The sequence below is a fragment of the Thunnus albacares genome, chromosome 10 (genome assembly GCF_914725855.1).
Source record: "Thunnus albacares chromosome 10, fThuAlb1.1, whole genome shotgun sequence".
NCBI classification, from domain to species: domain Eukaryota; kingdom Metazoa; phylum Chordata; class Actinopteri; order Scombriformes; family Scombridae; genus Thunnus; species Thunnus albacares.
The window spans coordinates 32,615,973-32,629,556 of NC_058115.1; the positions used below are offsets into that span (position 1 = coordinate 32,615,973).

At 40.3% G+C, this 13,584-nt stretch overlaps 1 long non-coding RNA gene across 1 annotated transcript; it reads left to right on the forward strand.

The window, feature by feature from the left end:
• The first annotated feature begins 2,546 nt into the window (after positions 1-2,546).
• LOC122990713 lies at positions 2,547-11,196 on the forward strand. The gene is made up of 3 exons (XR_006405457.1): positions 2,547-3,038; positions 3,128-3,574; positions 11,116-11,196. It is a non-coding gene; the product is annotated as an uncharacterized LOC122990713 (long non-coding RNA).
• Positions 11,197-13,584: the final 2,388 nt, after the last annotated feature.

The window sequence follows — 13,584 nt, forward strand, 5'->3', positions numbered from 1 at the left end:
AAGCAATCTTTTTATCTATTATGGACTATGGCCATGTAATTTAAATGCATTCTCCTGCCTCTCTCTGCCAGTCTATCAATCTGCCCTAAGGTTCATAACTGGGGATGGCTTTAGAACCCATTGTTGTACACTATATGAGAAAGCTGGGAGGCAGTGGCAGAAAACTGGCTCTTAAATACTATGCTCCACACGAGTGGACAAACTAATCTCTTTTAATCAATTTCAATCTCTTTTGACTGACATAAAGTAGTGTAAATGCACGTGTTTTTGAATTGACCAGTGCAATGCCCGCACAAAACGTGCCTGTTCTGAATGTGCCAATTTCTTAACACCTAGAGAGAATAATACCCCTCCACTAAATGCCTCTCATGCAGACCATCAATAGATGCTACAGTTTGCCCATGTTTCTTAAATGCCTCACATGCAGACTATCGGGAGACTACAATTCTGAGCTGAGCTAAATTTGATCAGATGAACTGCAGTGCCCATTCAAAATGTCCCTGTGACATCCCGCACTATGTTCACCTGAGGAATAGAACTTCTCTGAACTTTTTCAATTCATTCTCTATGTTAGTTCTTATCACTATGGACGTAATCCCCCCCTCTGGCCACAATGTGGGTTACAATGGCAGAGTGGCGCTGTTCATATTTCCACTCATTGACTCCACGGGCAGAAGAAACAGAAGCAGTATTGTATATGAGGTATTTTTATATACATTTCTCGAGAACCCTTCATCCAAACAACTTCACACCCAACATTGTAATTCCTTGAGTCCTCAGCAACACATCTGCTAAGTGTGAAGTCGATCGGATGAACGGTTGTCGAGATACATGAAGGACACACATACATACAGACGGACAGAGATTCCTTCCTTTAGTAGAGAAATGTTGTCCCTTATGTTGATATCTTTGGCCTGTTTGTAGCATAATCTGTTGATACTGTAACTTTTGTGTGCTTTTATTGTTTCTATTGTTCTTATATATATGATTTTTTACTGTTGTTGATGTATACTGTAACTTTCCTGTGCTTTTATATGTACTGTAATCATGGCATAATAATAATAATAATAATAATAATAATAATAATAATAATAATAATAATAATAATAATGATAATAACTTATAAGGTGAGAGACAGAATATTTTAGTAAAACATTGTTTGTTTAGGTTGATAACCAACTGCACTGATTAGCATACACAACAGTGGCAGCAGTAGCCAGTTGGCACGACGGCTGTTATTAGATTTTATCTTTGATGATCACATTAACGAAAGTTACTTGAAAACAAAATCCTGGAGTTGAAGAAAGTCTTGGTTTTCTGCACCAGATCAGCTCTGGTGTAGGTCTTCCTTTGCTGATTATCTCCAACTTGTCATTAAAAGTTCATCTTGAAGAGATCGATATGGTTATGATTGGTCAATTTTACTGTCCTTTGAAATTACTCGGCCCTCTGTAAAATTATAGCTGGACCACCAATCACAGTGCTGAAAGCAGCATTTTCTTTCCAGCAACAGCAGAGGCGCCAAATTCTGATAGGCTGACAAAAGGGGCTTCTTTCATTAAACCCTTCACACTCCAACACAAACTGAATAGGCAGGTTTGAAGGGTTTGTGTGGGACATACCAAGTTTAGTGAGCCCCATCACCGTACAGTGTTCAAGCATGTATTTTGAAAAGAAAAAACATTTAAATAAATACAGAATACAACCATTTAAAGCTGTACATCCCTCCCCTAATCCAAAATAAAAGAGTCCCTCCCAAGTACTTAAAAAATTATTTGATGTGCCTCCCCCGTTTGCACCCCCCCCCCCCCCCCACCCCCCCTCATAAATGACAAACAGTCCCTAACGTCTTCATTCTTTTAATTTATATAGGGGTCAATGTTTTATTTCGCTCTTAATATTCTTTTTATTTCATCCTCAGTTGTGACACCCTGTAAAGTCAGTTTAGATATGAGCACTACAAACTAATCATTGATTACATTTCTGGGATATAACTGCCAACAATGATTTACAGGCTAATGTGATGAATTATTGATATGGATGATATAAAGAGCCGTACAGCCGTGCGTAAAGGTCACACTAACTACAGCTGTTCTGCTATTGGAGAACCTCACCGGTGCAACACAGTCATCAATCTACAGAGTTTTATGCATCTGGCCCTTCATTCATTCTCCAGCTAGCTGCTAGCAACTGTTGACGTCAGGGAGGCATTTCAAACTCGCAGCCTTGTCGTCAGTCAGATGGAAGTTGGATCACATTCACATCATGAACCAACCACTACAGAATTTGTTTGTGACCAGGCAGAGACCACTCGGGTCCACTGGGGACGGCTGTGACCCAGGAGGTAGAGCAGGTCGTCCGCTAACTGCTGGGTTTGTGGTTCAATCTCCAGGTCTTCCTGTCCATGTGTCAAAGTGTCCTTGAGCAAGAAACTGAACCCCAAGCTGCTCCCGATGGCCTTGCATGGCGGCTCTGAGTGTGTGTGAATGGGTGATTCCCTTCCTCTCAATGGTCCCTCTGCGGGTTGTTTGGGTGCAAGTACAAACCTGAGTCTGATCAACTGGACTGAATGCAAGTTTGAAAACACCCTTATTCATCGGTATCTTTGTTGTAGTGCTTTGAAAAGTGCCCATGGAGTGATGTCATCTGTTTCTGCACTGTGCTGAATTTCCAGTTTGGTGCTCAGCTGTATAGACACAAAACCATCAATATCTCAGGAACAGATGTAGATAATTTCATCAGATTTTAACATATAAATGACAACAAGGAGCTTATTACACAGTTATCAGTTGGAAAATCACTGCGCCTGTGCTTTAATGTATAGAGTTACTTTGCACATGTGTTTTAGAGACATTCTTTTGATTTCTCACAGCTTCTCCTTTCACGAGTTGAGGACGAAGACGAGGATGTGGAGCTGTTTAACCTTACTTCCAGACTGTTTCCTGTTCACAGAGTCGGTCCTGCAGCCCCAGGCAGAGGTGACAGATAAGATCTCTCCCACTTCAACTTAAATATACGAGGAAGGTGGAGTTCAGCAGGTAACTTCCACACAGCACAACTCAAAGACTGTAATCATGAGTGCAGTTTTTTTTTTTTTAAAGATTACAGGTTTTCTCTCCTCACACAGGCGGAAAGCATGAAGAGCGCTTTTACCAAGATGCATTTTAGGAGGTGTTTTTCTTTTTTCAGCGAGAGATAAAAATGTCTCTGAGTGTGTCACGCAGCACTCGACACCCTTTCTTCCATTGTCCTCGCCTGTGTTAGAGAGGGTGGCGACAAGAGAAGAGTCTGGCAGCTAAAAAGCATTCCTGCAGGGTTATCTTCATCACCTCGCACTCTGACTCTCACTCGCTGGTCGTCTGTTTGCAGAGAAGGTTTCAGTGGCACCGGTCACGTCTCTCTCACCACCTGATTTTATTGGACATCTTTATTGTTGTTGGGTCCGGCGGGGTGGACATGGATGCTGGATGCTTTAATTAAAAGTGTTGGACCTGGTCCTGGGGGTTTCTGTGGGGAGGTGGGCGTGTCCTTGTTCCCTTCCTGATACATACAGCGAGGTTGGCTGGTACATGTGGTGAGTATTTGTTAGACATGTATGAATCACACTGAGGCTTTTGTGTGGGCAGTGCACACCATAAAAAAAAACATCCATGTTACTGTAGGTTTCAGCTTTCCAGACATTTGTTCTTATTAAAAATATAAATAAATAAACAGTTAATGCAACAAGATGATTCTACTTTACAATATAGTAGCTCTTGTTCCAGAAATATCTGGAATGTCTAGTATTTGTATCTGGACTTTTTTTTTCCTTTCCTATTTTGTTAGATACAGACCAGGAGCGTTAACGAGTAAATAAACTTTGAATCACTCATATAAGTCATGTTTGCATGGAGCAGTTGGGCCTCAATCAGTGATGTCAGAGCATCTATGAGCTGTTAATGGCTTAATTCATAATTAAATTTGGACACAAGTTTGCATATTATCTGCTCCATTAATTATTTTAGTGGATTTCAGTAAGATAGAGTCCCGTTGTAGTTATTTGTAGCCCTTTCAATCAGTACCTATAAATAAATTACAGCATTTTATATGATACTTGTTCCAAATGAGGTTCAGTGGCTGAAGTCGATGGCTGTACACCAGATGTAACATCACTGGTTTAGACCACAGCAGCTGTTTTTTGAACTACAGTGTGATTCAGTGATGATCATTTTCATTATTGATTAATCTGTTGGTTATTTTCTTGGTTAATTGATCAGTCATTTGGTCTGCAAAATGTCATAAAATGACGTGAAAAATGTCAAACACTGGTTCCCAAAGCCCAAGATGCAGCGTTAAATGTCTTGTTTTGTCCCGACCAACAGTCCACAACACAAATATATTCAGTTTACTGTCATAGAAACTTACAAAAACCAGAAAATATTCCCATTTAAGAAGCTGGAGCCAACCATTTGCTCTTAAAAATGATTAAAAATGGTGAATCTATAATCAAAATACTTGATGATAATAATAATTAAGTCAAATGACTATTCAATTAGTCAACTAATCCTTTAATAAGGTATAATAGGACTCAGTAAAGGCACTTAGAAACAGTGCGCACAACTCCAAATCTCTGAATGATGTTGGGTGCACAGTTGCGATCAAGACTAAACAAACAAAACAAAACAAAACACATTTCAGTGTAAAGTCATCATCAGCGTAGCTTTACGCTTAAACGCGTTCGTTTTCTGTCCATATCAAAATATAAAAGAAGGTGGATTAGTGAGTGCCATTGTTTTGTTTTGTTTGTTTAGGACTCAGTAAAGGACTTAATGAATGGTTAAAATGGAAAAGTAACTTTTAGACAGTTATTGCATTCAATCTAGAATATTAAATAGTCTTTTCATAGATTTGCTTTCTTTATTTAAATCAACTATGATCAATGTTTTCATAATAGCAATATTTGAAATGATAATGTAATGTGTGTACTAGCTCATTGTTTATCTGTTGTACAACTTTACTGTTCTGGTTCACTCTCAGCGCTCTCATAGCGTCGTTTTGGGCCGCAGCAGGCAGCTGTTTTCAGAGAAAACGCTCTAAAAAGCCACCGTACACTACCTGCTCAGCACCAAACGGCAAACAGACACAGTTAGCTGTAGACTAGCTGGTGAACATAGTGGAGCATTTAGCAGCTAAAGAACCAGATATTTCCCTCAGGAGTTGGTGGAGAGTTAAAAACAGAGCTAAAAGAGAGTGAATATTGGACTCACATTCACCAGGTGGACAGAAACACGACTCCACATGAATGATGCTCTGTAACTGCTGGATGTGGAAATAAAGCAACTGTTTACAAAAATGTGATGGCAATGCATGTAAAGCTGACCTATATCTGATGACAACAGCATCACTTGTTTTATTTTGTATCTACTGAAAAGCCTGCGGAGGCTGTTACAGCTGCGGATTAAGTGTCCATATACTTTTGGACATATTGTCTACATTTACTGCACAATGGCCTTTCTTGTTTTCTTCAGCTCTTCTTTAATGCCTTTAACTGAAACTCCCGTGTACACAGAATGTATTGTTCAACCAAAAAAAAGAAAGATTTTAGGCTTAAGGTGCCTGTTTTTTTTTTTTTACAGTGTGCTCTCCATTGTGCTGTGCTGACACACATAAAAAGTTCCTCTGCTTCAATTTGTGCCAATCTGACTTTGGAAAAAGGGGAAAATATGTTCTTTCTCCACGGTGATCCGTCTTCAAAGTGGGCCTGTGTGTGCTGAGGAGGGTGGCGGGGGGGTGATAAGTGTTGGGGATGTAGTAAATTTGAATACAATGACATAAAATAAAGCTGGTTGTCATGCTCGCCGGTTCTGCTCCGGCGGGCCTTTCCTTTCTGTCTAAAGCTGCTCGACACAGTTCCGGATTTACCAAATCCTCCGAAGACGAAACGAACCCTGTCGCTTCATTGTGTGAGAGCAGCCGTCAAACAACCCCCAACACCCCCCCCCCCCTCCCCTCCATCCTCCAATCATCCCGCTGGTCCTCCTCTCTCTCTCTCTCTCTCTCTCTCTCAACACAGATGGGGGAGGACAGGCAGGAAGTCAGGTTGCAGTTTGAGCTTTTAAGCATTTGGGGATTGGTTTCAATTTAATGCGGCAACGTAAAAAAGAAAGAATCAATTTCAAGTAGCTGGGTCTCTTGAGTCACGTGGTCGAGCGAGCAGTGGAAATGACAGAGAGAGAGAGAGAGAGAGAGAGAGAGGATAGAGAGATAAAAAGCTCAGATAGCCTAAAAGGAACAGAGAGAGAAATAATTATGGGAAAACCTGCCATGTTACAGGGAAGTAAGGAGAAATTAAATCTGCAAAATAAACTTAATTAGCGTCTATGTTTTGTACAAGTGATCTGTAACGTTTATCTCCAAATGGGAGAAATTCTAAAAAGGCTTAATGTGAAAATAGTTAATGAGGGAAGAAAAAAAAACTATTTCACCAAGAGAAGAAAAATTGAAAATATTCCCATGAAGGGTATGATGATAACAATAATAAAAAGCTAGTTTGATAACATTTTCTTAATAAAACATCTGGTAAAAAAAAAAAACTGCCACAAAGCTTCAGGGAGGAAAATATTCATTAAATATGTGTAAACATCAATTTAAGACCAAAACAAAAAAATCAAGAAAAATAATTTTAAAAAATTACTCAGGAGGAAGCAGGAGAATATAAAAAGATCATCAGACAAAATTTGAGTCAATAAAAATAAATATGAAGGCCAAAACATTTAGAAATAAATCCCCAGTTGTAAAATCTTAACCAAACTAATATGACTGTGGGCAGTTTGTTCTCTCAGAGCCGTGCTGAGGAGTAATTCAGATTTTAATTTGCTGCCCGACATTAAAAGGAAATCAGAAAAAAGACTCTCTGAAAATCGAGCACATTAAAAGATTTAGAAAATGAGATTGTGCCCGTCCAAAGCTGGTAAATATATCGACCACACATCACTCAATACTCTGGGATTAACGATATATATAAACTAATTATTGGTGCTGTGGTTTATTTTACAATTAATCCTGGATCTACACATGAATAAAACTCTTTTCTTAAAACTCTGAAACAGCCCCGCTAATCAACTGTTCATTCATACTCAGCAGGTTCAAGAAACACGAGCAGTCAGACAATCAGAAAGGTTTAAATTTATTCTGATTATCTAAACCACTTTATTTATCCTGGTGTCCCACAAGGATCTATACTCAGACAACTTATGCTGCGTCTCAAATCTCATACTTCTGTACTTACACTTACTGGATGGTGCACTCAAAACGGTCAAAAAGTTGAGTGTGGAACTATGGACGCTTCTCGCCCTCAATGGTCGCCATCTTGGCTACGTAGCGGAAGGGGAGGGACCACTTTTCGAACTGGAAATGGCGGCCGGGTACGTTGTAACTACGGTGAACATCTCCACATTATACAAATGTAAGTTATACATGTGTTTTTTAGCACTGAGCTCCACTATACTGTTGTCAGATATAAGCCATCACTATGTTTTTTGGGTTAATTTAGCAGTCTGTAATGATTTGGTAGTGCGAATGCTAACGCTAGCTAATGCTAATTTGCGATCGAAGTGCACAACAGCCATGTTTGATTTGAGACAATACTACCCTGTCAAAATTCGCTCACTACGCCAGTAAGTACACAGTGTACTACATGAAAGTGTACTAACAGAAGTATGTGATTTGAGACACAGCTTTAGTCTGTATATAAAGGATCTTCCCTATTTGTCCTGATGTAGAGATCCAGTTGTGTACTGATAACTCAGTGATCTCTGCACAGACTCACTAATGCAACCAGTAATATTACAGCGTGGCTAAACTGATCATCTCTCAAGTTAAATGTAACAAAAACTGCAGGTATGTTCTTCTCAAAACAGCCATGCAACCCTCCTGAGCCAGATATAATGATATCAGGGCAAAAGCTACAAGCTGTGACCGAGTTTAAGTATCTAATCTTTCCTTTAGCTTCCACATTTCCTCATATTTTTGTGAGAGCCGGGCACGTGCTAACAAATCGCTAAAGCTGCTTTCAGTGAGCACAGTAGTGCCAGACGTATTTGAATAACTGGAGAGAAAAAAAAAAAATGTGGGCAGCGATTCAGAGGAATGAGGCTTAACAAAAACTGAAATTCTTAAGTCGTATGACCGAGGGCTTCCCTGTCTCTCCCTCGATCGAAAATCAACACTGACTGAAAATGTGTGACCCGCAGACACATCAGGTCAGTTAGAAATGTGAGCTTGAAACGAGGCCTTTCACTGATGCTGTTAAAAGTTTGTTTGTGGTCTCATGCTTTGTGTTCAGTGACTTATGAAGCACTCGGTGACGCTCGCTCAACAAAAAAGGTGATATATAAATAAGCTATGGTGCATTTTCACAGTCATGCCAGTAAAAGCTCATTTGAATTTGAGAGATGAGAGGGAGGGGAGGGGGAGGGAGGGGAGGGGAGGGTGAGGTGCTGAAGGATGTGCAGGCAGGAGGAAGGAGCTTGAATCAGATCCAGACGGCTCCTCGGAAAGTGAGACGAGCCGACAGCCAAACACAGCGGAGGACTTCAGAGGACAAGAGACGGAGAGTAATTAAAGGTGTTTCTAAAGGGGCCGTTTGATGTAAAGCTTCCCAGCAGGACTCGCTTTCACACCGCGGACAGGAGGAGAGCTAACATGACAGTTGGCAATAAATCTGAAAACACTTTTGTTGTTTCCTGCGCAGATAAACACACACAGAGGCTCCGTATATGACAGGAACTCAGAAAATCTAAAAATACTCTGCGGTTTAATTAGGCCAATGATGACCCGGTGAGCTTTCAGGAGGGTAAACAGCCGCTTTCATGCTTCTTTCCCTTTTTGTTGTTATTGTTTGGATGCAGAGCCACCTACTCTCAGGTAACGAAGCTGCCAGAACCTCAGGAGCCACAAGAAAGGGCTTCTTGTTTTGGTGGAAGGGCACCTCTGCTGTTTATCTGCCAGCAATTAGCATGGCAAATGCTGCGGCTCTGGCCTGCATTCAGCGTGACTCAATCAGCGAATACATTAGCGACATAAAGACGACAGGGAGAGAATGCAAAAGCGATGCAGAAAATAAACTGTAAGAGATGACAACAGAACGGCTCAGAGAGGGAAAAATAGATGTTTTTACACTGAGTAACTAATCATTCACAATCCAGATCTGCTTACAGCGAGGATGATTATCCACAATCACTGCAGGTATGTGATGTTAAGAGACAAAGAAGAAGAGGATGCATAGTGTCCTCATTGCTGCTGGGATGTAATCCTCATTGCTACAACGCTGCTGGTTTCCAGTTGTTATGAGAATCTAACTTCTACTCATCGGAGCGGTTAACAAACATTTATTCCAAGGTTTACAGAGATGGTAACAACCCGACACGCTCAGCATCGATTGAGTCATTTAAAGATCAAAAGACATCCAGATTGAAACCAGGCTAGGTTTGCTTAAACCATTACGCCTAATGGATGCAATTTGTACCCCTCAGTCAAAAACAACTAAATTGTGTCAAACCAGAACACACACACACACACACACACACACTGTAATTTACCCTTTACAAAGATGTGTCTTTTTCTCTGATTGCAAAGTGGAACCGCTGATGTTCATCCTTGACATCTTGCTTCATAATCATAAAATTTCTGACTTTTTACAGTTACATCCATCTGTAATGTTAGCGTGCATAAAGCCACACCATGCTATTGTGTTTTGTTGTTAGAGAAAATGTACGGGTGTTACATTCATTTGAACTCTGTTTGAAGGTAAACGACAGCGTGTTGAGTCTCCGGGGAGTTCCACGTGGGGTTGATAAAACTTGTGAAGAATGTAAATGTACTTTGTGGGTATACCTTGTACATTTCCAGGCTACTTTTTGTGGGTTTATGACTGTTAAATATGTACTTATCTGGATCTATTTTATGTTTTCTGTTGATAGTCATAGCCCACTGCCGTATTTTGTTGTTGTTATTTTTCTTTTAAATCATTTTTTTGTGTGTTAACTCTGCCACAAGCTGTGAAAGCACATGAGCTGCTCTCTGAAAGGACTCAGTAGCTTAAACACACTCTGTTAAAATGACCTGTGGCAAATGTGGCCAACAATAAAAATTAAAAGCTACAAGAACCTCGGAAGTAATTGTGTACCTGTGTGGCATCTAATTCCACGGGCTACACGTGTATGTGTGTGTAAACCAGAAGTGTTGAGAAGCGAATGCATCATGTAACTCTGTGGAGCAGATTCACCATCATGTAAACTAATGATGTTTCAACAGCCAGTCATTTAGATCTGTGTGATCCAGGGCCTGACTACACGCTGGAATATGTTTATTGTGATTCAGCAGTCTGCAGTTTAATAGATTGTCTTAAAATATGAAGAAAGTTTTCTTTATTCTATGTGGTTAACAGAATGTGGGCACTCGGACATCACACCTATACTGTACCTAATTGTTCAACATGTGATCTCAAAACTATGGACATTAATCTGCAGCTATAACAGACTCCACTTTCAATTTTACTCTCCAAAATAAATCTTTCAACCAAAAACTGACAAAGCTAATGTTACACCAGCATCTGTCTCCTTTCAGAAAATGTCACAGCTAAATATATCTACACATCCTTGCAAAACAGACAATGCTGGAAGGTTGGAGGTAATATCTTTCAGCTGGAGGTTAGCTTCCAGTTACATGTTAGCACAAGGCAGCTGTCTCTGTAACTGTTAGCAGGTCAGCTACTGGAGCTCCAACTGGACTGTAAGTGAGCAAAGTTTAATCTGGAGACTGACCGTGTCTCTTTTGTGGAAGCAGTTTCTACTCCAGCAAAGCAAATTCACCGCTGCTGCACCGCTAACATGATAGCGTCCTCCATATTGAGCTCTCGGACTGGTCTGACTGGATCCTGCAAGACAAGTCAAACCGTGACTTTTCCAACGCCTGAAGGCCAAAACTGTTTTTTTACATTATATATTTGAGATTAAGACATTAAACTGACTAGAGAAAGAGCAAATATCAGCTACAATGATAAAAGCAGCAATCAGATGGAAATTCTGGAGGGATAAAAAGTGCTGGAATTGTCCTTTTAATTCTCATCTTTTTCAGTCTACAGGTCAGATATCAGCTGGACGAGAGAGAGAGAGAGAGCATCAAACATTAGAAGTAAAAAAAAAAACAAACCAATTTATCTGACGGACAGTGAGTGAGGACGGCAAGACGTTTCTTGTTTGCTCTCCTGACGGCCGTGTCTCCGCTCGCCGCATGAGAACAGGATGTTTTATCAGGCCTCGTGTCTGTTTCTCCGACTCTACTCCGCTCTACTCCGCCACTGTCTCTGCTCCAGTCCTGTGTACACAAATCTGCCGATGGAAGAAGGCGTTTTGAATTGCAAATGACGCCGAGGGAGCGATTGGGGAGGAGGAGGAGGAGGAGGAGGAGGAGGATGTGTAGGGGGAGGTGGGGGGGGTTGATGACAAAACTCTCCTTCTGCCAGACGGGTGTAACACGGCGAGAAGAAAGTGTGTTTACAAACGATACGATCTGCAAATGGAGCATCGACGGCAAAGCTCTCAGGACGAGATGGAGTCCAGGAAGAAGTGTCCTCTCTAATGGAAGACGATGAATAAAATTATAAACCACCGTCTGGTTTTGTTTCTTATTTTTATCTCTTCTTCTTCTTCCATCTTTCTTTACTGCTCCGGTGTGATTCGACCCCATTCTCTTTCCCCTCTATTTCCCTCTAATATCCACCCCCCCCTTCACATCCTCCCACCCCCCTTTTCTTCCTCCTTTTTTCTCCCTTTTCTCCTTTTTGCTCTTGTCTAAAATTGAGAACAGAACAGCTGGTAATTGAAGATCATTGTCTCTCCTCAGGCCCTCAGGATTTGCAATGCCTTTTTTCGCTGCAGCTCATCTTTGCCAGACTTTTTGTTTGCTTTTTTCTCCCCCCCACCCCACCCCTCCTTTTTTCTTTTTCTTCTTCTTCTTCTACTCTCTCTTCCCTCATAAACTCCACAAGCCCTTTTTGAAATTGGATTTTCATTTGAGATGGACTAGGAGCACCCGTCGTGTTTATGCCGCCTTCCTCCCATCAATTTTCCTTTCTCTTTTCTTCACTTCATTTCGGCCCGTTCTCTCCTCTATCTCCTCCTGTGAATTATCTCCTCTCAGTCCAGCTCGGACAGGAGCTCCATTTTCCTCCTGATGGATCTTAAAAAAAAAAAATCAGTCTGCAGTTTGGAGTCTGCCGCTGGTCGGTCGGTCGCCGGGGAGTGATGTTGGAAAGAGAAGAAGCTGAGAAGATCCTGATCAGGCAGACGGTGTTCGTGATTCTCTGTTGTCGGCTGTAGACTGAAGGTACAGGACGTTCTGACCTCGTTAAGACTTCGACACAAAGATCCTCTCACAGACATGAAACTAGTTAAATATCAAACATTTTTTATTGTTACACTGATTCATATGTTATATTAAAGGAAAACTCCTACACCTGTATACACAAAGTATTTGTATCATAATTATGAGACTTTCTTCCATTTCAATAGATGTTCTTCCTTCCTTCAGCATTTCACAGAGAAATATTGCACTTTTTACTCCAATTAAGCTTTTAGCCCAAATTCTTTTTTTTTATTATTAGTGTAATTAGTCATTGTACAAATTAGACAAACATCTGGGAGAACAATACAACAACAGTAAGACTTAAAGATCTCCTCCAACAATGTTTTAAGACATAAAAACAAAAAATAATTGGTGTTGAACATGTTTTTTCCATTAAAAAACATTCACTTATCTTATTATTATTATATTAGTAATATTATATTATTCCCTTGAATGACATCTATTGGATATGTAAATATTTAAGATTTCTAAATATGATGTTTCCTCCTTCACTGTGAAGTCCATCTCAGTGTTTGTGCTCTGGAGGCTTCAGGTTTCCACATCACACTTACAAGTTGCATGCTGGACCACGATTGGCTCCAAAGTAGTTGTGATGTCACAAATCCTGCTCGTAGGTACAAACTGAAGTTTAAGATGAGCACAGAGAAACTTTCCTCCTTCAGCTGATGGATGTGAGAACAAACTGCACATATCTCACATCAAGGTTAACTTAAGTTCAAGCAGGACGACAATTATGATGTTTTTATTCATTAATTAGTTTAATAAGCGTGTTTGTCCAAATGGGATTTTTCTTTTAGACACATGAGGAGACTTAAATTGCTTCTGATGTTTCCTTAAGTCTACTTCAGCTTAGAACCACCAACCCCTTTGATTGATGGTCAACCTGCACGCTGTTACTCTCCAACTCAGTTATTTACCGTTTCATTTCTTAATTATTTGCACCTGCATTTATAGATATTCTGATTGTAAATGTGTGATCTAATAATCCAGGTTACGATTAGGATGTCTTATAAACTGCAGAAGGGACTTTAGGGAAAGTAGAAATTGTGTAAATTTATATCTAACATACCTGACAAACAGGGATGTTCAGCCTCATGTGACTTAACACTGATCCAATAACATATAAAATCTAGGAGTGATACAGTTGAGGTGAGTTGGGGTGAATGTTGTCTACTCTGG